Source organism: Oryctolagus cuniculus, chromosome 7 (genome assembly GCF_051225735.1).
Source record: "Oryctolagus cuniculus isolate XC-2025 breed Fujian yellow rabbit chromosome 7, ASM5122573v1, whole genome shotgun sequence".
Lineage (NCBI taxonomy): Eukaryota > Metazoa > Chordata > Mammalia > Lagomorpha > Leporidae > Oryctolagus > Oryctolagus cuniculus.
In genome coordinates, this window is record NC_142873.1 from 54,210,909 (window position 1) to 54,233,868 (window position 22,960).

Here is a 22,960-nt window from a genome sequence, read left to right on the forward strand (position 1 = left end):
AATGTGCGCACACTTTGAAGAATGCCTCTTACAAACACCCTGTCCCCAAGACAAAAGAAGATACCAGATCTAATTAAGTTTTGAATTCAGACAGAAGCTGTAGAAGGGTAGGAATTCTCATAATCATATTAAGACCTTTCTGTCATTAGATACAGCTGAAACTTATGAAGTCTTTTTCCCTACTAAGTCAAATCTTAGAGGGGTTGGCATGGTGATGCAGTGGGTTCAGCCACTGTCTGGGACACTGACATCCCATACAGAGCCCTGGTTCCTACCCGGCTCTCTGCTGATGCATCTGGAAAGGCAATGGAAGGCGGCCGAGTACTTGGGTCCTTGCCTCTCCAGTTGGAGACCCAGATGGAATTCCTGGCTTCTGGCTTCAGCCCGGCACAACCTTGGCTATTGCAGGCATTTGGAGAGTGAATCAATGGATCAAAGATCTTTCTCTCTCTCTTTCTCTCTGTCTCCACCCACCCCTACTGTGTGTGTGTGTGTGTGTGTGTGTCTGCCTTTCAAATAAAAATAAATAATTAAAAAGCAACTTCGACTGAAATATGAAAGTAAGTCTCCATCACCCATTTGGCATTTTGTTCTCTTCGGTGAGGGCAGACGTAGATCTCAGCCCTGGATGTCCTTCACAGAGGGACCTTACAAAATGTCACTCATTCAGCGGAAGTAATGACAGCATCAGGGACACGAGTGCATCGCAGCACCTGGGGGCGGGACCCTGCTCCCAGCGCTGAGCACACGGGAATGAACACCAGGCGCCGATGTCCGAGTCCCAGGTGCTGTTCCAAGTGCTCCATGCGCACTGCTGAGCTCAACCCAGGCAGCCACGCTGCGGGATAGGCGTGATGAACATCCCTCTGTGACCCGGAGGTAAAGAACTCACCCAGTCCTGGGATTCGGCTAGAAAACAGCCCCATGCAAACTGGCTTCAGTCTCCACCCTCAACGAATGACTTCAAAACCCTTGATCCCACCTTCCTGTTAGCCAAATTTTCCCATTCTCAGCCTGAGGTTTTCCTTGCAAGGTCAGGGAAGTGAGTTGCCGACCTGGCCACGCCCCAATTCTAGAACAGAGGTCAAAGTCCCCGCGGAGGTGGTTTCCGAACTCACCTGCCGTGAGTGTCCGCGGAGGAGTGCAGAGAAGTGATGGGGTTCCAGGAGGCGGAAAGTCACGGTCACACTGGCGAGCTGGAAGAGGCGCGAGGTCCTGGGAACATCTTCTCGGCTTCTTTGGATTTTTTTTTTTTTTTTTTTTTTTTTTTTTGTGATTTGGATACGGCATTCATTGCAGGCCTGCCACTCTGCAGGTGCTAGGACATCAAACGAAGACAGAGGCGGCACCCATGGAACTTGTCCACTCCCTGCTCCGTCGCCATGAATAGCAACACTTGGAAATCAAAATCCCTTGACAGCAAAATAAGAATTGTAGAATCTGACACACAGGGAGCCTTATGTAACAGGACATGATTGGTGGAGTAAGGGCCCGGGGTTAGGCACTGGCACAAAGGGCATTAAAGGTGGATTTCCCCGTCACTTCCATGGGCCCTTGGGCCTCCCTCGTGTCTGCCATCGCCTTTCTCAGTGCATTGCAGAATGTGATTTAGCAAGCACAGGGGACTATATGTCCTTGGCAGAAGAAGACGAGGACCTAGCCCTCTCTCCACCTCACTCCACTTTGAAGTTCAAAGCTATAAGCGTGTGCTGGAGGACTTGGGTGGCTCACAGAGACCAGAAGGAAGGACCGGGCTGTGGTGGCTCCCGAGGGAGAGAGGGAGGGGCCTTGAGCAGGACAGCGCAAGAGCACGGATGCCGCCTCCTCTGTAGCCTGTCCTGGAGGCAGTGAGTACGGTAGGGGCGCATTAGAAACAACAAAAAGTCTGGTGCCAGCGTTGTGGCGTAGTGGGTAAAGCCACCATCTGGTTCTAGACCCAGCTGCTCCACTTCTGATCCAGCTCCCTTCTAATGGCCTGGGAAAGTAGTGGAAGATGGCCCAAGTGTTTGGACCCCTGTATCCACATGGGAGACCTGGAAGAAGCTCCAGGCTCCTGGCTTCAGCCTGGCCCAGCACTGGCTGTTAAGATTATTTGGGGAGTGAAACAGCAGATGGAAGATCTCTCTCTCTGTCTCTACTCTTCTTCTTCCTCCTCCTCCTCTCTCTGTAACTCTGCTTTTCAAATAAATATAAGATAAATCTTTTTTAAAAATATTTATTTATTTATTTTTAAGTCAGAGTTACACAGAGAGAGGAGAGGCAGAGAGAGAGAGAGGTCTTGCATCTGATTCACTCCCCAACTGACCGCAATGGCTGGAGCTGCGCTGATCTGAAGCCAGGAGCCAGGAGCCTCCTTCTGGTCTCCCACATGAGTGCAGGGCCCAAGGACTTGGGCCATCTTCTACTGCTTTCCCAGACCATAGTAGAGAGCAGTATCAGAAGTGGAGCAGCCAAGTCTCAAACCGGCACCTCAGGTGGTGACCTTACCCATTACACCACAGTGCCAGTCCCCAAAATAAATCTTAAAAAAAAAAATCACCAGAGTTGCACAGAATGAAGGCTTGAAGACTGATTGATAGCCCTGAATTTGGTTTGTGGTTGTTTTGGTAAATTTCTACCTCTAAGTCTCATATAATAACAATGTGCATAACTCCTAATTTTTCTTGAGGAATAAGCATGAAATAGTTCATGTGAAGTTTGGCATGCTGTGCCTGGCACACAGGAACCACTTACTACTTGTTCTTTATAAAACCAGTAAGCACGCGTGTATTGCTACAGGGCTGCATCATTTCGTGGTAGGACAGTACTGACTTGACCACCGAGGTCTTTCTAGTATTTCCAGGGTCCATTTCCACGCAGGAGGTTGGCCAAATCCTAGACAGCAGCAGTGGAAGCAAGAGGGCCCGGTGGCCGCCCTTCCCACAGGCCTGCAAGCCTTGGGGGTGTTCTCCAGTGACCTCACAGTGGTGGGTGGGGAGAGGGTGGGTGGTGATGTGACAAGCACACAAGACCGGCTGGCGGGGCCATGGGAGCACGTGCAGCAGGCCCCAGAGAGCCACAGCGCCTTCCCTCTTGCACAGGATGATGCAAATTATTGCTCCCCCAGCAGGGGGCAGCAAGTGCCGAGACAGGCATTTCAATAACTCGGGGTTGGGGAGGGAGTCACAGTTAAGCTTGAAGAGCAACCCTGGAAAAGCAGTGACTTTCTAATTACTCTGGGATGTGGTATTTCTGAGTGATCCTTCCAGTATTAACATAAATGTGACATTTTATTTTGCAACCACATGCTGAGGGAGTCACAGCACACAAGTTGTAATAAACATGGCATGCCAATGTATTTTAACCACGGACTTAGATCACAGCAGAACGCAAATTGCAAAATAAGCTTGAAGATATTTCAACTTGACCAGTACAAAGAAATATGCATTTAAACAAGATCACATTGTTTAACCTGCCAAACTAGCAGGGATTCTCTTCAAATGGTAACTTCTGGCTAGTTGGGAAGAATTTTTATGCTTTGGACTCTGCTCATCTAGTAACTCATTTAGTCCCAATAATGGATAGCCATACGTGCCAAACCCATTTTATGAGTGAAGAAACCACCTCCAAGAGACTGAGTGATGTAGAGACATCAGTTTGAACGCACCTGATCTCTATCTTGAGCTGCTACTAAAATGGGAAGCAGTTCTTTGTTGTGGGGAGCAGCCCAGTGCATTGTAGGATGCTCAGCTGCAACCTTGGCTTCTACCCACTCGATTCCGGCAGCAGCCTCCCCTCTCAGATGGGGCAATGAAAAACTGTCTACCAATGTTGCCACATGTTCCCTGGCAGGCAAATTACCACTGGGAGCACCTGGGATACGGACTGTTCGAGGATGAGGAATCACAGCAAAAGTCTTGCAGAGTGGCGTTGGAAGAAGCCACAGCTGGGCATGCCCACAGAGCTGCCCCAGGACGTAGCATAGAAAAGAACCGGCTGGCCCCACACCACCCCTGGGCTCCGACTCGCCAGGCACCGAAAGGTTCAAAGTCTGTTTAGAGAATAATTTGGTTCCCGGTCTTTCTTGAGGTAGATGAAAAACTTTGACAGGGAGATCTTTAGGAAAAAGGGGGACTCAATGGAAGCCTGATGATAATGGTACAATTTTTAAAAATGTAAACTATGAAAAAAGAAGAAAGATACGGCTGGGAATGTCAGCCTGGGGCAGTACTGTGGTGCAGCTGGTTAAGTCGCCGCCTGCAATGCCGGCGTCCCACACATAGGAGCACCAGTTTGAGTTTCAGTTTCTCCGCTTCCAATCCAGCTTCCTGCTAGTCTGCCTGGGAAAGCAGTGGAAGATGCTTTTGGTACTTGGGCCCTTGCCACCCATGTGGGAGACTGGATGGAGTTCCAAGCTCCTGGCTTCAGCTTGGCCCATCGCGGCCATTTGGGGATGGAATTAACTGATGGAACATCTGTATCTCTCTGTTTCTCTTTCTTTCTCTCTCTCTTCCATCCCTGTAACTCTGCCTTTCAAATAAATACATCTTTAAAAAAGAAATGCCAGGAGCCGGCACTGTGGTGTAGCGGGTAAAGCTACCACCTGCAGTGCAGTCATCCCATATGGGCGCTGCTCCACTTCTAATCCAGGTCTCTGCTATGGCCTGGGAAAGCAGTAGAAGATGGCCCAAGTCCTTGGGCCTCCCTGTATCCTCATGGGAGACCTAGAAGAAGCTCCTGGCTCCTGGCTTCGGATCGGCGCAGCTCTGGCCTTTGCAGCCATCGGGGGAATGAACCAGCGGATAGAAGACCTCTCTCTCTCTCTCTCTCTCTCTTCTCTTTCTCTCTAACTCTGCCTTTCAAATAAATAAATAAATAAATCTTTTTAAAAAAATGCCAGCCTACACCAAAAGTCAGGAAAATGAATGTGTGCTATTAATATACAGCATGGGTCTGTGTTAACTACTATTCATACAACTATAATAATTATTACTTATTGTCACAGTTACCAATAAATGTATGAATAATAATGATTAAAAATGGGGTTGTACTGCTGAATCATTGGTCGTTGATTTGTAACTGGGTTACCTGAACACAGCTAGGAAAATTCCTTGGGAAGATGTAGGAAGGAAAAGTGAGGAAGAAGAGAGTTGATGGAAATGAGCAAAATCATAATCTTTTGCAGCTGTGAGTGAAGTGTCCGAAATTTTGAAACTGTAAAATAAGCATATTGCTGGAGATAAGTACAGTACCTGAAATATCACTACGCAGGTGACAAGGGGCTGCCCACGAACATGTATTTTCATGTTTCTTATGACTTTTGATAATATTTGCTTTTAAAATAATATAAACATATTATTTTGATAAGAAGTAAACATTTGTAACGTCCAGAACTACTGAACATGTAGTGAGTGGAACACTCTTAATTCCTGCTGGCAGTAAAGTACATATCGAGAAAATATTTCTGGAAAATAGTGACAGCTCTATCAAGAGCTTTTAAAATACACCTAGCCTCTAGGAACGTCTCCCTAGGGAAAAGCTAGAAATGTAGGGCAAAATCTACATAAAAAGCTGAATTTCACATTATCAGTAACTGCAGAAAAGTTGGGAAGAACTTACATATCCAGCAACCGGGGAGTGACCAAATGCGTGGATATCTAGCTGCCCCTTTAATGTGTTTAGGCAGAAAGAAGATTAGAAGGAAATAGTCCCACACCACACAGTGATGTCTTAGTCAACCATGGACCTCATGTACAGAAATAGTCCCATAAAATATTACTACCTAGGGACAGCATAGATGTCTTAGATTGTGTGAGTACAGTGTATGATATCCACCTAATGCACAGTCACCTAACTACGCATCTCTCAGAATGGACCCAAGTTCTTGAGGAACTTATGGCTAAGTACTTACCCACTAACACTGACTGTCTCTAGGATTAGGGTAAATATTATTTTCTTCTCCATATTTCTCAGTTTTCTCCAGTTAGTATATACCATTTTTGTGGGCAGACCTAACATTAATGGTACTATGGAAAAGCAAAGGAAATAACCTTGAGTATGAAACATCTTTGCTACAGAACAGAACCTGCCACTGTGCCACTAAGCCATAGAAGATGGAGGGTGGAAGGTAGAGGTTGATCTCGTCCGCTTCAGGCCTTCCTGGAACCCATAAAGGTTGATTTCTCAGTTGACAGTCAGCTAGAGACTACAAACGGAACAAAAGACTAATTCAAGGTTTCACTTTGTATAATTGCTTTAGCTCATCAAGGCCTTGGAACATGCACTCATTTTTTTTTTTTTTTTATGCACGGTCTAATGGAGACTGTGACATTTGTTGTCACTTTCATGTCTTAACCTGTGGAGCTGGTCTAGAGCCACCATGGGTTCTTGGAACCTTTCCTTCAATTCCAGGTAGTGAACAACAGATGAGGGATATCACTTACCCAGCTATTGATAGAAAACAAACAAGATATTACTTATTTGAGAGGCATTTGTGTGTGTCAGGGGGTCTTTTCCCCCAAATAGTTTTTCACCAAAATGCCAGATCAAAAAATTCTTATTAATAATTCAATATCGAGTAGTTGGTCTCCAAATTTAGATTTGTCAATCATGTGAGAAATGTGTTTAAAATGCAGAGTTGGGCCGGCGCTGTGGCTCACTAGGCTAATCCTCCGCGTGCGGTGCTGGCACTCCGGGTTCTAGTCCCGGTTGGGGTGCCGGATTCTGTCCCAGTTGTTCCTCTTCCAGTCCAGCTCTCTGCTGTGGCCCGGGAAGGCAGTAGAGGATGGCCCAAGTGCTTCCCCCTGGTCTTCTGCATCCACATGGGAGACCAGGAGAAAGCACCTGGCTCCTGGCTTCGGATCGGCGGGGCGCACTGGCCGTAGTGGCCATTTGGGGGGGGGGTGTGAATCAACGGAAAAAGGAAGACCTTTCTCTCTGTCTCTCTCTCTCTCACTGTATAACTCTGCATGTCAAAAAAAAAATTGAGAGTGGGTTCAAGAATCTGCTTTTTAAACAAATGCTGCAAGTTGATTTTGATGCTTGGTTCCTGGGACCAAACTATGACAAGTAGTTTCAAGGTCAAGTTTGAAAAGAAGTGCATACTCATGGATGTAAATTTAAATGCCTTCCAAATTAAAAATTGCTTGTCATTAATTCCTGCTTCATATAACTAGTTTTCTTCAGAAATAATTATTTAAACTTCTAGTAAAAGATTAGTGGATTAGACACGGGAAATTGAAGGAACAGTCATCTTTATCTCATTTGGAATTCCAACACGATTACAGTAAATGAAGATTTGTAAAAGTCACAAACCCTTAAGAAGAAAGGAAGCAGGAGACTAAATGGGAGCCATCAGCAACATCTGGAAGTCATGAAGTGGAAAGACAGGTGCATGATACAGCAGCACAGAGGTGCCACCGAGCGCAAAGCAGGAAGTTCTAGGAGTTGCCTCAAGTGAGCCTCACAGAGGCTCAGAGATAAGAGATAAGGATAAAGGGAGTCTATATAAAGTCTGTTTCCTTCTCCTGGCACCCAGGAAACAGAAAACTGACATAGAGCTCCAGTGGGGACCCATGAGGGGTGGTGTGTCAGCTATCAGCTCATTGTCTCTCAACCCCACGCCCACCCTGCTTTGCTCTGATCTGGGATGTGGGAGCTGGGCTTTGAGCATTCCTGTCTTGCTGATTGGCTCAGCATTGGTCTTTGTCATTAGATACAGGAGAAGGGCTTGAAAATGGGGATAAAGTGAACATTCCCGTATTTCAAGGTGACATCTGTAGTTCCCTTCCCTCCTCCCACCGCAGAACATTCGCATCCAGGATTGCATGCCCAGGCACACAGATTCCTCCATTGAGGAACTGACCCAAGAATAATCATTCCGCAACCTGGCTCCTCTTCCAGGTTCCCCAGCAGAATGACCAGGTCTCCCACCCTGCAGCGCCCCCAGTAGCCAGTGCGGAGCCCACTGACCAGCAAGCCCCACCTAGGCACACAGTGCACTCTAGTTCCTTGTGGTTAAACAGGAGTGGCTAACGAAGACTCACCACGGAAGACGGTCTTACTAACAACATTTTTGTAACAAGAAGTAGGTGTTAAAGAAAGAAATACTCTGGGGCCGGCACTGTGGCTCACTAGGTTAATCCTCTGCCTGCAGCACTGGCATCCCATATGGGTGCCGGTTCTAGTCCCGGTTGCTCCTCTTCCTGTCCAGCTCTCTGCTGTGGCCCGGGAAGGCAGTAGAGGATGGCCCAGGTGCTTGGGCCCTGCACCCACGTAGGAGACCAGGAGGAAGCAACTGGCTCCTGGCTTTGGATCGGCACAGCTCAGGCCATTGTGGCCATTTGGAGAGTGAACCAATGGAAGGAAGACCTTTCTCTCTGTCTCTGTCTCTCACTGTCTGTAACTTTACCTGTCAAATAAATAAATAAAATCTTAAAAAAAAAAAAAAAAAAAAGGCCGGTGCCGCGACTCAATAGGCTAATCCTCTGCATGTGGTGCCAGCACACGGGGTTCTAGTCCCAGTCGGGGCGCCAGTTCTGTCCCGGTTGCTCCTCTTCCAGTCCAGCTCTCTGCTGTGGCCAGGGAGTGCAGTGGAGGATGGCCCAAGTGCTTGGGCCCTGCACCCCATGGGAGACCAGGAGAAGCACCTGGCTCCTGCCTTTGGATCAGCGCAGTGCGCCCACCGCAGCACACCGGCCGCAGTGGCCACTGGGGGGTGAACCTACGGAAAAAGGAAGACCTCTCTCTCTCTCTCTCTCTCTCTCTGTCTCACTAACTCTGCCTGTGGAAAAAAAAAAATACTCTGGCCTTCATGCCATCTGAGGCATGAGAAGATATTGCATCCATTGGACAGAAAACTATAAAATAACATTCAGAGAATAAAAAAAGGGTTCTTGGAAATCTTATAATATCCTAATCAAAATAAAAACCCAACAGAAGATTGGAAGGCAAAGGTGAAGACATCTTCAGAAATTAACCACAAAACAAGGATATGAGGAGAAAAATGAAAAATGCAAATACTAGAGGACTAATCTAAGAAGTATAACATTATACAAATAGGCATTTTAGAAACAGAGAAAAAGGAATAATACATTTTCAAGAAAAAAATAGAAGAAACCTGGGCTTAGGGAGCATGAGTTTCCTGATTGCTAATGGCCTTCTGAGCTCCCAGAACAATGATAGTGAGACGTAGCTTTGTGAAATTTGAGATAATTAGGTAAAAGAGAAGAGCCTGCGGTCCGAAAGTCTGTAGGCTTCTACTCAACGATCCTAGGAGCTGGGATAGAGTGAAGGACTGTCTTCGCAGTGTGGAGAAGTGATTACCAACCTGGAATTCCAAACCCACCCAGACAACCAGTCACATGTGATGGGGGGATGAACTCAGTGCAGACACATCAGTCCCAAACATTTCATTCCCCGATGCCATTTCTAGCAGGCTCCAAGAAGACAGGCTCAGTCAGGTGAAGGGGGCAGGTGGGAGAGCTGTGAAGCAGGGAATCTTGAGCAGGGGAGAAGCAAAGAGAACTCCCAGGAGGACACAGCCACAGCAGGGAAGGAGGCAGAGATCTGCAAGAGGTATCTGAAAGAAGTGGGGGGAGAGGAAAGAAAGATTACTTTTTGTGTTTGTCTTTTTGAGACGTGTTTTTTCCTTGTAAGCTTGACTTTTTTTTTCCATTTGTCTCTTCAAGTTTTTTTTTTTTTTTTGGTTGTTATTTCCTTTTTTGTTATTTGTTATTGACACAATTACGAATATTTGCAGGGTACAATGTTTTGATACATTGTGTAATGATCTAATTAGAGTAATTAGCATATCCATCACAAGAAACATCATTTCCTTGTGGTGAGAACATTAAAAAGCCTTTTTTAGGTATACTAAAATATGCAGTGCACCGTTGGTAACCATATTGTGCAATGAGAACATCAGAACCCTTTTCGCCTATCTAACTACAAATTGAACCAACGGACTCACTCCTTCTCATTCCCGCCTCACCCTCTGGTAGCCACTGTTCGACTCTCAACTTCCATAAGATCCGTTTCTAGATTCCTCAGACACACGAGGTCTTGTGGTATTTGTGCTAGTGCTTGGCTTACTTAACTTGACAGAATGTCCTCTGGGTTCATCCAGATAGTCACAAATGGCAGGATTTTCACTTCATTTTAGCAAAATTTATTTATTTATCTTCGTTTGAAAGGCAAAGTGACAGAGAGAGATAGGAGAGTAGGGCAGAACTTCTATCTGCTGGTTCACTCGCCAAATGCCTACAACAGCCAGGGCTGGCTGGACCAGGCTAAAGCCAGGAGCCAGGCGCTCCATCACAGTCTTCCACATGGGTGGGAGGGACCGCCCTTCTTCAGCCATCTGCTGCCCCCAGGGTGCTCATTAGCTGGATGCTATTCCTGAAACAGAGGCAGGACTTGATCCCAGGTGCTGTGGGCAGTGGCTGCATTAATTTTCAATCTAGTCTCCTGCAGAGATAAAAATACTAGGCAGAGGCTACAATTCTGTGCAAAGAGGAACAGGATTTATTTAGCAGTGACAGAATAAGCATACATTCATGCGCGGGTATGGGCTGCCCCACACAGAGAAATACCCATCGTGAGAGGGCCAAAAGGCTGCCCATGAATGAGGGAGAAAACAAGATCCGTAGCTCCAAGAGGAAGTGAGAATGATACACGTGAGAGGAGTCTATGGTGAACAGAGAGCTCTCCCCACTTTTCTGCCTTTTTTTTTTTAACAGGCAGAGTGGACAATGAGAGAGAGAGAGAGAGAGAGAGAGAGAGAGAAAGGTCTTCCTTTTTCCGTAGGTTCACCCCCCAGTGGCCACTGCGGCCGGTGTGCTGCGGTGGGCGCACTGCACTGATCCAAAGGCAGGAGCCAGGTGCTTCTCCTGGTCTCCCATGGGGTGCAGGGCCCAAGCACTTGGGCCATCCTCCACTGCCTTCCCTGGCCACAGCAGAGAGCTGGACTGGAAGAGGAGCAACCGGGACAGAACTGGCGCCCCAACCGGGACTAGAACCCGGTGTGCCGGCGCTGCAGGCGGAGGATTAGCCTAGTGAGCCACGGCGCCGGCCTCTGCCTCTTTTCATAAGGAAGCAGATGTTACCCCAATGGTCTATACCAATGGGATGGAGTCTTAGTATGTACCCTGGTTCCGGCTGCAGTAGGTGCATCCTGGGAAGGTGGGTACCTCAAGCCAACAGGTAAAGAGACAGCTTCGCTTTGCAGGGCTACAAGAATTCCAGATGGTCCAAATTTTCACTAACTGCCTAGTTACGCTGTGTTACAGGCACTCGAATATCAGGTGCAGGCATCCTAAGGAGCAGCTTAATCCCCTGCAACACCATACTCATGCCAGAATTTCAACCCTGTTTTAGGGCTTATAGTATTTTGTTAGGTACGTATGTCATATTTTATGTATGCATTCATCTATTGATGGACACCTAGCATGATCCCGAATCTTGGCTATTGTGACTAGTGCTGCAGTAAACCTGGGCGGGCAGATGTCCCTTCAGTAGACTGATGGCTTTTTCTTTGGGTATACACCTAGTAGCCAGATTGCTGGGTCATAACATAGCTCTATTTTTACTTTATTTTTTTAAAGGATGCTAAACTATGTCACATCAACAATTTTGGTAATCTACCTGAAATGTGTATATTTCTCCTACAAAACAAATTCAGAAGACTGAAAAGAAAAAAATTGAACAGCTGCATATGCATTTGAAAAACTCAATTCATTTCTAAAATCCTTCATTAGAGTTTAGAGATAACTAAAGGCCTAAATCACTGGTGAATTAAATAATCAAAGGAAAAAATAATAAGTTCTTTCAGAAAATAGAGAAAGAACCAATGGTTTCCAACTCATTAAGAGTCGCACATAACCCTGAGAGCAAAGCCCAGTAAGTACAAGAAAATAAATATAGAACCATAGTCCCAATTAAGACAGGTGAAAAAGCCTAAGCTAAATGCACAGCAAATCAATTCCAGAAAAATTAAAAATTAAATGTGACTCATTAGATTTCTATTTCTCCTTTGTGTGTCTTCTCTGGTGTTGAGATCTGTGCTCTGACTTGTTTTCAGGATGGGAGTTATCTTCTTTCCCCTTCTAATGCAGGCATCCCTTAAACATTTCTTGCGGCGCCTGCTTGGTGGTGATGAATTCCTTCATTGTTTGCTTGTCATGGAAAGTCTTTATTACTCCTTCATTTCTGAAAGACAGCTTTGCTGACTACAGTATTCTTGGCTGGCAAGGTTTTTTTTTTTTTTTTTTTTTTTTTCAGGACTTTCAATATTTCATCCCATTTTCTTGTAGTCTGTAACATTTCAACTGGGAAGTCTGCCATTAGTCTAATGGGAATTTTTTCAAATAAATGACTTGATGTTTTCCTCTAGCTGTTTTTAGAATTCTTTCTTTGTCTCAGATTTTTGACAATTTGACTATAATATGCCTCAGAGATTATCTTTTTGGTCAAATCTATTAAGGGTCCTTTGGGTTTTCTGGACTTGGGTGTCCACACCTTTCCCCAGATTTGGAAACATTTCAGTAATTATTTCAGTGTATACATTTTCTATGCTTTTGCCTCTCTTCTCTTTCTGGGACATCCATAATAAAAATTTCTGCTTCTTTAATGATATTACACAAATCTTCAAGGTTTTCTTTATTCTATGCGACATCTCTCTCTGTGTGTGTGTACGTGTGTGTGTGTTTCTCTCAATCTGACTGGGTTATTTCAAAAGATACCTTTTCAAGATCAGAAATTCTTCTGCATGTTCATTCTGCTATTCAGTTCTCAACTGTATTTTTCATTTTATATATTGAATTCTTTAGCTTTAGATGTACGCTTTTATATTTCTCTATCTGCTGCATTATCATATCATTACTTACCTTCTGAATGCTGCTGAATTGTCTATTCTCTTGTACCTCATTGAGTTTTCTTGTTTATAGCTCTTGTCTCGACTGTTGAGGAACAGGGTGTTTTTTTCTTCATACAATTTGTTGAACTCTTTACTTAGTGTAGAGTTCATCTAATGAGTATAAAGTAAACTGAAAATAGGTCTTTCTAAAAGTTAAGAGTGGGAATAGGATAGGGAGGAGGAAGAAGAGGGGGGCCTGGGTGGGAGGGAGAGTAGGTGGGAAGTCTCACTAAGTGCCTCAATCTGTGTATATGAAACAGATGAAATTTGTATACCTTAAATAAAATTTAAAAAAAGAAAAAAAATCATTGCTTTCAATTCTTTTTAGGCAACTTGTCAATTTCCATGTTGCTGTGGACTGTTGCTAGAGAGTTCCTGTGTTCCTTTGGAGGCATCTTGTTACCTCGTTTCTTCAAGCTTCTTGCGTTCCCATGTTGGTTTTTGTGCATCTGGGGGGTGACTTGCTTCTACCAATTCTACAGGAAGAGTTGTACAGTGAAAGAGCTTCTGTTAGCATTCCATCCTAGGATGTAGGCTGGATTTGCTGCACCGGCTTTGGCTCCAGATGGGCACTTCTCCAATGATAATCGATGTTGGCAATGTCTGCAGGTGTTTCAGCCACCGAACGTGTAGGGGTTGTGAAGCTTCCCCAGCAGTTGCTATGCGGCTCCCTTGGTTGGGGCAGGCTCTCTGGTAGCTGTAGGCATGATGCTACAGCTGCAGGTGTGGGGTCCCTGCCAGCCTCCGAGGGCCACACAAGGGGAAGACCCACCCCAGGTGCCAAGACAGGGTGCCTATCAACGTTGGAAGGCCCGGCCTTAGAGAGATCTGCTGAGCTGCTTCCTGGGGCCAAGGAGACTGGGCTGAGAATCTACTTCTCAGGGCCTCTGTGGGCCCAGCTTTTGAGAACAGGCTGCTCAGCTTCTTTGGGGGGCAGGGGCAGAGGAAGATGCTCATTGGGTGTTGGGAGATGAAGCCATTTAGAAAACGCTGCTTGCCTGTTTCCTGGGGGTGTGGGTGTGGGTGTCGGGCCGCCTGGCTACTTCCATGGCAGCAGGAAGGTGGGCAGGGAGGAGCTGCCCAGGGGGAGGGAGTTTCTGCAGGCTGAGCTACTGCATGTGCCACCCGGGTTCTTCCCAAGACCATGGTGACGTGGGGGCTGGGCCTTCTGGCTGGCTCGCAGGGCTGGGTCTGTGGGGCTGCTGGGAGCTGGATAGGATCTGAGGATGGCTCCATGCAGCAGGAGCCTAGGATGGGGAGGGCACAGCATGCTCTGGGCTCTTCCCTGGCACAGTGCCGCATTGTGGTAACCGGCAGCTCCCACACTGGGCTCCTGGCCCATCCGGGGCACAGGGCTCTCCAGCAGTTAATGGGGACAGCGGGGGGCCTCCTGCTTCCCCTGACCCCACTGAGCAAAGTCGCTCTTGGCTCAGGGTTGATCTCAAGACGGAGCAGCAGATGCCATAGATCAGTTCCCCTTCCAGAGCCATCGTGTGTCCCCAGGGTCCACAACATAAAGTCCCACACTCACTTTCCCGCTCCACTCCCCAGTGGGCGGAGCCCTCCTCCAGACACTGCTGCCCAAGCTGGGGGTGGGGTGGTACAGGCTGTCCTCTGGCCTCTTGGCTAACGCGATTCCAAAGGCTCAGGCCAAATGGAATGGGCCCGGAGGCAGCGGCTGCTGGGCTCTGCCTGGCATTGGTTTCACCGTGGCAGGCCTGGTACTGGACTTGGTACTAGGGCCTGGACTGAATTCCTCCTTCCTCCCTTCGGCATGAGGCTTCTCTGCCCATGAGGTGACAGAGGTAACTTCCCTTCTCGCCTTCTTTCTTCTGATTCCACCAAACTCAGGCAGGCACTGCGCTCGCTCACCTGCTTCCTTGGTCCGTGATGGCAGAGGGCTGCAGAGTGCCGTTCACCCTGCGGTCCCAGAGCGGAGACAATCGGCAGAGGACGGCACTCAGAGTCGGACCTCTTTCCCCAGAGAAGTTTCTAACTTTCAGGGAGAGTTTCAGGAAGACTCAGTGACAGCACAAATGAAAACCTAAAACAGTTATCTCCAGGACATTTCCTTTAAGTCACAGAAGGAAGGAAATTCATCACAGTACACTCTGTGGCTCATCTGTGAGCAGTAGGGAGTCATAACCACGTGAGCACTGAAGACTTTTCTCACCAAAATTCATACCAGACACCATGTTATGAGGATGGGCTGTGTGTGGCTGTACTGAGGGTGGTGCTTAAAAAATGGTTAAATCTGAGGCCGGCGCTGTGGTGTAGCGGGTAAAGCCACCGTCTGCAGTGCTGGCATCCCATATGGGCGCCGGTTTGAGCTCTGGCTGCTGCACTTCCAATCCAGCTCTTTGCTATGGCTTGGGAAAGCAGTGGAAGATGGCCCAAGTGCTTGGGCCCCTGCACCCATGTGGGAGACCCAAAAGAAGCTCCTGGCTTCAGATGGGCGCAGCTCCGGCCGTTGCGGACAACTGGGGAGTGAACCAGCGGATGGAGGACCTCTCTCTCTCTGCCTCTCCTTCTCTTTCTGTGTGACTTTGACAAAGAAAAAAAAGAAAGAGAGAAAGAGAGAGAGAAAGAAAGAGAGAAAGAGAGAGAAAGAGAGAGAGAGAGAAAGAGAGAGAGAAAGAAAATCTCATTTTCCATGGTAGGAATGCAACAGATAATACCTAAAAAAAATACTAAGTATAAGAATTATATACATCGGCGGGGATATAAATATCAGAAGAACTGTCTAAGGGGCTGGAAAATGAATCTTTTTAGGGGTAAAAATGACGGAATGAGGAAGAAGTAAGCAGGAGACTGCCCCTTTTTAACTGTAGACCTTTGAGAACTCACTGAATTTTTGTACCCTCTGCAAGTATTATGTGCGTCAACACAATTTCAAATGGAAGAAATAACACGTCAGTGCATCACCGTTGTATTTGCTGCTTCTGAGGCGCTGGCTTGGGGATCACCCAACACAGCATCTGGTTTATTCTATTAGGATCACCCCCAAGCTCAGGGATTTGCTGGGAGGACCCAGGACTCACGCAGCATGCTGCTGTACTCATGACAAACAAATGAAAAGCAAATCAGCGCAGGAGGAGGAGGAGGCACAAGGCAAAGTCGGGTGGAAGCCAGGCGCACCTTCCCGGGGTCCACACCCGCTGAGTCACACAGGCTCCGTCTCATTCCTCCCCCAACGATGTACAACAGCTCTTGGGAGGTGCTGTCTACCAGGGACGCTCTCAGCCACTACGTTTTCATATACTGAGGGTTTGTATTGGAAGCTGCTCACGGAGGCACCCTCTGACTGTCAGCACACGGCAAAATTCCAGACTCCCAGAAGGAAAGCAGATGCCCGGCGTAGTCCACACTGCCTCACGGTTTGGGCATAGGGAGCCACCCCCCTCATTTCGGGAAAGTTTTCTCCCAGCGGAGGGAACTGCTTACCAGTCAAGTTCCCAGATGCCAGCCCCAGCCTTGCAAAGCAGGGAGAGCAGTCAGCTGTGTTAACCCTTTTTTGGGTGTGCATTAAAAGTCCTCAAAAGAATTGTTGCAGCGTTATCAGCAAAGTGCTGAGTCAGCTGGAAAGACCTCTGCCTGGGCTTGCAGTCAGTCATCAGGTCCAAGTTCAGATCTTGCAGGGGCCCTTTCATGGTTGTGTGACGCTGGGTGGGAAACTTAAGACTCTCAGACTTGCTTTTCCCTTAAACGTATGAAAAGTTTCAAGGCCAATACACCAAAGCCAGTGTTCAGGTGTTGATTTTGATCTGGATCCTGCTTCCTGCTTCCTTCCAAGGCAGACCCTGGGAGGTGGTGGTGACGGCCAAAGTAACTGGGTTCCTGACATCATGTGAGAGAACTGGATTGAGTTCTGAGCATCAGCCGCAGCTCCAGCCATTGCGGGCATTCGGGGAGTGAGCCAGCAGATAGGAACGCGCTCTCTCTCTCTCCCCCACCGTGTGCGTGTGTGTGTGTGTGTGTGTGTGTGTTTCTCTGGCTCTCAATTAAAAAATGCTGTGATTTTTGCCTTGTCAGTTTGCTCCCTTTTAGACTTCAGCCCTTACCTCATTCTCAGCCTCTCCTGCACTATTCTGCATTAAAACAGACTATGTTCCACTCCAACCACTTTTTAAACATTTCTTTCATAGCATTTACCTTAGCTACATAGAAATCCCCACTGCTGTCCCCGTGTGCTATCAGCAAGAGGCCGTGCAGCTCCCCACCTTTGACGGGTCCCTCATCAACAGAAACTCCATCACAGTGACCAGATGTCGTGGGTTCCCCAAGCAGCTGCCAGTGGCTCTCCTCCATGCACCTCTGGGTGGCTGTCCCTCACAGTGACTCCCCTGGGGCTGAGAGATGGAGAATGACTGCCACGTCCCACCTTTATTCACTCCAGGGACTGATTCGATGCGAGAGCCAGGGAGCCTCGTGATTGACCCGCTACCACTACCACTGCCCGCTGCCCCTTCGTCCCTGGCATTCCTTCCCTCCTCCGACCACCTGCTCTGAGGTGACTTGGCACAAGTCCCCGGCGTGTGGCCTATGGCACACTGTCCAGCCAGCCTTTGAAGACTACTTGTCTGTGACAGGATTATTCTGTGCATCACATGAGATACAGAATATGAAAATGCCCTAGTGCCATTTTATCCTGTAGTTTTGGCACTCTATAGATCTACTATTATATGACAGCTGCTTACACACAGAGAAAGAGTGTGCCTGATAATGATATACTAGACTGCTATCATCCAGATACTTCATACTTAAAGTTTATTCCACTGGTTTGTAAACATTTTTATTAGCCATAAATACTGTCAATCAATTTTTGAAATAACACATTATGTAAAAATGTATTGTTTTAGCTCATGGACCAAAAAAAAATCAATCTCTGGCTACACCAAAATTTACTTTCCAAACGACTTTGTTATAATAATCTTTCATGTGATATGAAAATGTAGCTGTAACAGTTATAGGAAAGTTAAATCCAATAATAAGGCTAAGTGAGGCAACAGCTTTCAAGTTTGCGACAGATACTGATGAAATCCTACATGATTTATAGCAGTTCTAGAAGACTCGGAATTCAGTTCCCATGAACTATCAAAAGAATGAGGACAAAATGCCCTTCTATTTCAAAGAAACCAGTCTGTGAATGACAGCTTCTCAACATAATAAAACAGACCCACGCGTGAAATAAAGACAGAATGCTTCTTCCCGTTCTAAAATATTGCTCTAGTCCACATACAGTATGAGCAACCTTGTAGTGAGTTTCTGCCCTGTGTGACACTGTTTAAAGACTCTCTCCTGGCTCCGTGCTCTAAGAAGTCAATCACAGCAGGAGTAGCAGCATTAATAATACATTCGGAACCTGTAGATCCCAATGATAATGCCAAGTAAGCATTGGATGGCCAGTAAAAGCCCTCAGAGCTACACGACAACGAATTGTCTCCAGTTTGTCAGATCTGTCAGTGTATTTTTAAGCTTTTTAATGTCTAATTAGTTTTTAACAGATTCAATGTGATTTGTAGGTACAATTCTAAGAATATGATAATATTCTCTCCCTCCTTTCCTTCCCCTCACTCCCTTCTACCCTCCTTTATTCTCCGCCTTTTTTAGTTTTTGGAAACTGTATTTTAAATTTACATTACAGTAAAAAGGCTTAACACTTCACTGAATAAGAAGTTTAACAAGTGAAAAGCAAAAAGACCCTAGTTCAGTGGGAATATAGACAACAGTTACAAACAAAACTGAATAGAAAAATGACTATTTCACTCACATACAGTGCATTTTTGGTGCAAATTGTTGAACTCTTTACTTAGTATAGAGTTGGTCTTCTGTGTATAAAGTTAATTGAAAATGAATCTTGGGGCCAGCACTGTGGCGTAGTGGGTTAAAGCCCCAGCCTGCAGTGCCAGCATCCCATATGGGTACAAGTTCAAGTCCCAGCTGCTCCTCTTCCTATCCAGCTCTGGCTTGAGAAAGCAGTAGAAGATGGCCCAAGTCCTTGGGTCCCTGCACCCATGTGGGAGACCCTGGAAGAAGCTCCTGGCTCCTGGCTTTGGATCAGCTCAGCTCTGGTCATTGCAGTCATTTAGGGAGTGAACCAGTGGAATGGAACATCTCTCTCTCTCTGTCTCTGTCTACCTTTCTCTGTAACTCTCTCTTTCAAGTAAATGAAATAAATCTTCTTCTTTTTTTTTTTTTAAAAGAAAATGAATCTTAATGGAGAATGTGGCTGGGAATGGGAGAGGGAGGAAGTGGAGGAGTGAGAGTGTGGGCGGGAGGGCAGGTATGGTGGGAAGAATCATTATATTCCTAAGTTGTACTTATGAAATGCATGCAATTTATATTCTTTAAATAAATGGTTTCTTTTGGAAAAAATAAAGTAATCAGAGATCATAAAAATGATAGTGGTGTGACATTCTTAACATTAGTTTGACAAAGGTGTGCTTTTTTTGAGGAAGCACTGTCCGTGTCCATTTGGTCTTGAAATAGCATTTCTGATTTGAATACACTTTCTGGTGAATTCTGTGGTTGCTTCCACAAGTTGCTTTTCTGGAGCTGTAAACATTCCCGTTACTCTGCTCCTCTCTAGGTTGATGTCCAATTCCACCGGCTCTGATTTGACGGGTTTCATGTATTTGTGGCTGTTGAATGCGGTCTAATTCACTTTTCATTTTCTTGTTCTCTGCTCTCAGATTCACAAATGCACTTTTCCCCTGTCTTTCCTGATGGAATCCAAATGGCACTGTTACTTCCTGCTGCATGTGTGTGGCCATCTCCCCATGGTTAGTGGGGTGTGGCATTTGATCACGTGGCTAATGAGGACATGATCGTTTCAGCGGGTGCTCCGTCAGATCTGTGAGTTCCCAAGCCCGGAGCCCACCCAGAGGTATCACGAGTCAGTTTCCTGTGCTCTGCAAGTGTGCCATCCCCTGGCCTGAAACCTCTCCCGGCCAGCAAGAAATGTCCACGGGAGATGAAGCAGTGTCATCTGCTTCATCTGATAGCAGGAGCCAGGTGCTTCTCCTGGTCTCCCATGGGGTGTAGGGCCCAAGCACTTGCGCCATCCTCCACTGCCTTCCCAGGCCACATCAGAGAGCTGGCCTGGAAGAGGGGCAACCGGGACAGAAATCAGCGCCCCAACTGGGACTAGAACCTGGTGTGCCGACGCCAGAAGGCAGAGGATTAGCCTAGTTAGCCGCGTCGCCAGCTGAAACACAAGTTTTTATGAACTAGCTTGCCTTTTAAAATGTTCTCAGACTTGTTTATTCATTTGAAAAGCAGAGTGATAGAAGGAGAGTCAGAGAGGAATTTCCCGTCTCCTGGTTCTCTCCCCCAGATGCCCAGAACAGCCAGAGTTGGGCCAGGCTGAAGCCTGGAGTCAGGAAGTCCATCCTGGTTTCCCACATGAGCGGCAGTGGCACAGGTCCCTAGGCCGAATCTGCTTCCTTCCCAGATGAGTTAGCAGCGTTCTGGATCAGAAGCCCAGACTAGACAGGACTGGAATCACGACTCCAGTGTGGGACTTTAACAAAGCTCTTTCATGACCTCTCTAGCAGTGTAGTTGAATGTCCTGCTTCGAAGTCAAATCATTAACAAAATGTTGTAACTGTTATCATCCCTTGTTCAGTATTCTGTGTGGAAAGCACAGATAATATAAATCTACGGGTTGCTCAGATAATATTGATCATTACTGTTTGGAAGAAGATATTTTCATGGTATGATAAAATTTGATATTAGGATATTTTGATCTATAATTTTACCAAGTTTCGAATAACTTAGTTCCTGTCTCTGATAGAGGTACATTCAGTTTCAAAACATTAAATTTGGTTTTGTTTTTCATCTTGAAGATACATTGCCTTTCAGTTTCATCTCTGCCTCTCTCTGCAGGTGTCCGTTCAACAACATTGTTAAAATTAAAAATAGCAATAAGTTGTTAGACACAATGCTTGAGTCGCTACTTGAGACTCCTGCATCCCAGGTTGTGGTGTCTGGTTCAAGTCTCAGCTCCTGTGTTCTGATCCAGCTTCCTGTTAGTGCACAGCCTTGGAGGCAGCATACAACGGCTCAAGTACCTGGGTCCCTGCCACTCACATGGGAGACCTGGATGGAATTCCAGGCTCCTGGCTTTGACTTGCCCCAACCCTGTCTATTACGGGCATTTGATCTCTATCTCTATACATTTCAAATAAACCAAATATAACTAAATAAAATTTTAAAAACTGTAGCACTAAAATCTGCAGGCTTGTGCAGAGACACTCAGCTAATGGGATCCCTTTATCAGCTTCCCCCAAAGTGATTCCTCGTCTCTCTTGAATTATTCATAGAAATATCGTGTCTCAAACTCGACTATTGAAAACTAAAATTAGGAACCCACCCGACAATCCATAGAACTATAATCAACTCAGAAAAGTCCACTGTTTAAAGGGTACGTCTTAATCAGGTCAGGCAGTTTGTGTGAAATTATCCAACACTGGGAAGATCTTGGCATCGTCTGAGCAGTTTCTGCTTGTCCCTGCCGCAGACAGTGACTCATTGAGCAGCGTTCAATGTGACAGCGTTTGTGTGTGCTGGGACTTGCCTAGTTTTTCCTATGACTTTGGGCTCTGAGTACATCTGGCATTGCTGTTTTGCCAATTTATCTGATGGAGTATTAAAATTGATCTCAACGGTGAGCAGGGTCTTTTCCTGTTATGTAACAGATCTTTCCTGTAGGTACCTGTCTGACCACATTGTGCAAGCACAGGTAGAAAGGCGAGGCCCGAGGCGTGGCTCTGTCCCAAGGCTCTCTGCCCTTAGAACCAGAACCAAGCGCGGATAATATTTAAATATCACACTCCAGAATGTCTTCGCGAGTCGCGGGCTCATAATGGGGACACTGTCACGCTGGCAGACATCTGAAAGCGGTGCTTAGCAGAGAAATTGCTCAGGGTGTTCTCGGAAATCTTGGGGTCTATTTCCTCCAAGAAGTCAGAAGGAGGATGCAGTGGACTCTCAATGAGTCATTAATTCAACATTCATTGGCCCTTTTGTTGACTGATTTTAGAAAAAAAAAAAAAAGTGGGCTTATTTTCATGGCTGCCACTAGGACTAATTCTAGGGACGGCAGAAAACGCAGGGCAGCTGCTTAGAACTCCGGGGCAGCCCCATCCTGCGCCCTCTATTTACCAGCATGGAAAGATAGGAAGGTGGTGTGCCACTGTAAATCCAATAGGCCCTCAAGAGCGGTGAATTGACCCTCAGTCCTGGTGTCTGGAAATCCATCATTCCACATAGACACGGGGACTTGAGCAGAATGGATAATGAGTATGGTTTAGAGAATTCAATTCAACAAGTATTTATTGAGGGTACTGTGAACACACAGTGTTCAGGACCAGGTGCTGGTGGAGAGAGGAAACAAGGGCGGGAGGAAATATGCAGCAATCAGTGCAATGGTTCTCATCCCAAAAACTGCACTGGGGCAATAATGGGAAAACCATAGATAGAGCTCATGTCTATGTTTAACACCATAGACTGCACGTAGATCAGACCTGAGTCCTCGGCATGGGACATGGGCTTGACGGTGAGTGGGGAGGCAAGGAGACCTCAGGAAGAAATTCGGGGTCCAGGGAGAGAGGATGAGAGCCAGTGTCAGGACTAAGGCGGTGGGAAGGGGCAGAATGAGAAGCCTGCTGGCTGTGCCTGAGCAGGGAGTGACAGGCATGCTAACACTGAACTTGCACTTGGACAGGGTAGATTTCTGCAGATCCTTCTAAAAACATGTGTATGTGTGTGTGTGTGTGTGTGTGTGTGAAAGTCTAAAGTCCTTTTCAGACCTAAAACAATTTCATATTTGTTCTAAGCCAATTTTTAGCTTCCTTGATTTTATCAACATTTTTAAAAAATCAAATATAGGACTTCTCATTAGGATATATCAGAAATGATGGGATTATCACAGAAAATACATTTAAATCTTCCTGAAATGTGTACTTGAGCTGAACACAGTTATGTGCACAGAATAGGAATATGAAAAAGTATGAGAAGAATGAAGAAGATGATAGTTTGGTGATTAAATTTATCTTTTCAGCATAA